The following is a 2,796-nucleotide window of genomic DNA, read 5'->3' on the forward strand; positions in this document are numbered from 1 at the left end:
CCCATTCAGACATACACATGTTAGTCCCAACTGGGGCTAACATGTATGAGAGTACGTACATGTGTATACATGTGTGTAAATGTCCATGTATATATGCATAGAAGGAAAGAAGAAATAAATGTGCCAGAGCAAATGAAACTTAGATTCAATATAACACGCGACTTTGTTTATCGTGGAAACTATGTCCACTCACACTATTACCCATACACACGAACACGCACACACACATACGCACGTAAACACACACACACACACAAACACATGTCTTTTATTTTTTATTTGCTTCAGTCATTTATTGAAGTGTTTTAGTCGAACTAATCACCCCGACTATTTTTTAAGAAACCTGGTACTTACTCTATCTCTCTCTTTTGTCAAACCGCTAAGTTACAAGGACGTAAACACACTAACATCGGCTGTCAATTGTCAGGTGGTGGTGGTGGGGGATAAACACAGACACAAAGACACACACGTACATACACACACATATATATACGACCTACTTCTTTCAATTTTCCACTACCAAAACCACTCATAAGGATCAAAGCTACAGATGAAGACACTTTCCCAAGTTACCACACAATGTTAAATGAAGTTTACATTGTCGTATGAAGGTACATGTCAATACATGGACGATTCGATCGATTCGTACCTCCTTACTGAAGAGTAGTCAGCGGTTACCTCGCTTGGATATCTGCCACTTCCGAGATTCCGCTCGCTATGAAACATATGTAGACCGGATATTATCTATTCTATTCTTTAACTCTTGTATTTTATTTGCATACCTGACAACCCTGGCTGCTTACTGTGAAATAAAAATAATTTTTCTCAGCTTACCATACTTCGATACGGAAAAAATCCACAACCTTCCGCCTCAGTAAACCGTTATTGTTCCTGAAAGTTGTTTTTATATTTTCTACGGTTTGCTTGAAGCTCACCTTTTTCCTACACCTCGAACCTTGGATCTTACATTAAAAAAAAAATATATATATATATATATTTTCAATAAGTGACCGCGTGTGTATCGTTGGCGATTTTCTTTCGCTGTCTTCCCTTCTTTGGCCTTATTCTATATTTCTGATGAAGATCTCCGCTCGAAACGTAAAATCCTCTTTCTTTTCTTTCCTTTCCTGAGCGTCCAATAACACAGTACTTGTACCACATCCTCGCGTTCTTGTTTTTTCATAGGAGATCATCCATGGAGTCTCTTTCTCTACGGATAGAGAACATTGAGTGAATGACTTGTAATCTTCTCTCGTAGAATAACTGGTATCTACTGAAATCGTTCACGGGTAGCATGGAACAGAAATAAAGTCTTTCAAACAATACACATCGGAGAGGAGCATTATAAAAAAATCTGAAAAATCCCTAGAAATCCTAGAAAAAAGAAGAAAAAAGAAAACTAACAAAGTAGGCAACATCACATTAAAAAAGTTTAGCAAAAGTTTTTTTATCATCGTTCCTGTTGCACAAACAATGGAAAGCGTATTAAATAAGATATACAGACAGTGAAAACTAAAACAACATAATATGGTTAAGAAATTGTTGCAGTAAAGTGTAGTATATAGCAGTAATATGTTTTCGCTAACCACAATGCAAATTATATAAGCCAAAAAAGAAAAAGGAAAGAAGGAAAGGAGTCGTCATAATTTTTCTTTTGGATTTAATGTCATAGGCCTTGATATAAAGCCTTAATATAAAGCGAAGTGATACTAAGACATGAATATATACGTAAGGTATATGGACGATATTTTAATCATAATATACACATCGAAAGACGTTGAAAAATTAAAGCGTCGCATAGAAAATGACTCCAAATTAAAATCCAGAACAGTACATTTAAAACTCCATTTTTAGATATAAATATAATTCAAATAGAAAGCAAATTCATCACGTCAGTCTACCTCCAAAACACAAACAAATACATATATACTTACAGATACTGCTTAGACGTGAAATCCCTACTTGGAAGAGCATAGACGTTTGTAAATAAATCCATAGAATAAAGCAAACTCTAGCGAACAGCGGGTATTCTGAAAAAGTAATAGTAATTGGACGATACGAAAACGTACAACATGATTTGTACAACAAATACTGAACCTATTAAAAATACACAAAGCACACATAAAGTGCATTATATGAATGAAACTAAATATAGAATACAAAAAAAAAACTCGTAAAATGAAAGAGAAAACTGCATTATACTAAACGAAAAATTAACACAAGTAATTTACAATAAAATAGAAGTATTTTATAACCTTCAGTAATACGTCACAAGTATGTAACCTCGGAAACAATAAGCTTTGACTAATCTGATCTTTAAATTCGATTGCTAATTTGAAAGTTGTAAACATCACAACTCCTACCGTTATATTGGATATACAAGAACGGTAATTTTCTCACTAGTTAACCATTCACTTACAACACAGAACAAATACAATGAGCAGCACAAAGTGCAAAACTAAACAAGATCAGAAATCATTATTGGAAAATAAAATAGCTACCCAGTGAGGGAAGTTACCCAAAGATTGCCGGTTAATGATGGAAGCTGTATCCCAAACACAACACTATGTTAAGAAAAGAAGGCACAGGTACACACTAGCCACAAACCTATAAAAAAAAACTTTACTGATGACATAAAAATCTAAATGTTCAAATTCAAATTAGAGTGATGTTTACACCAATCACACTGGACATGCCAGCCATAAAGATGCAGCAACGCATACTAACATCCCGCGAGTAGAGACTATGCTAAAATTATATATACATACATACATACATACATACATATATATATAT

Source organism: Octopus bimaculoides, chromosome 7 (assembly GCF_001194135.2).
Source record: "Octopus bimaculoides isolate UCB-OBI-ISO-001 chromosome 7, ASM119413v2, whole genome shotgun sequence".
Classification (NCBI taxonomy): domain Eukaryota; kingdom Metazoa; phylum Mollusca; class Cephalopoda; order Octopoda; family Octopodidae; genus Octopus; species Octopus bimaculoides.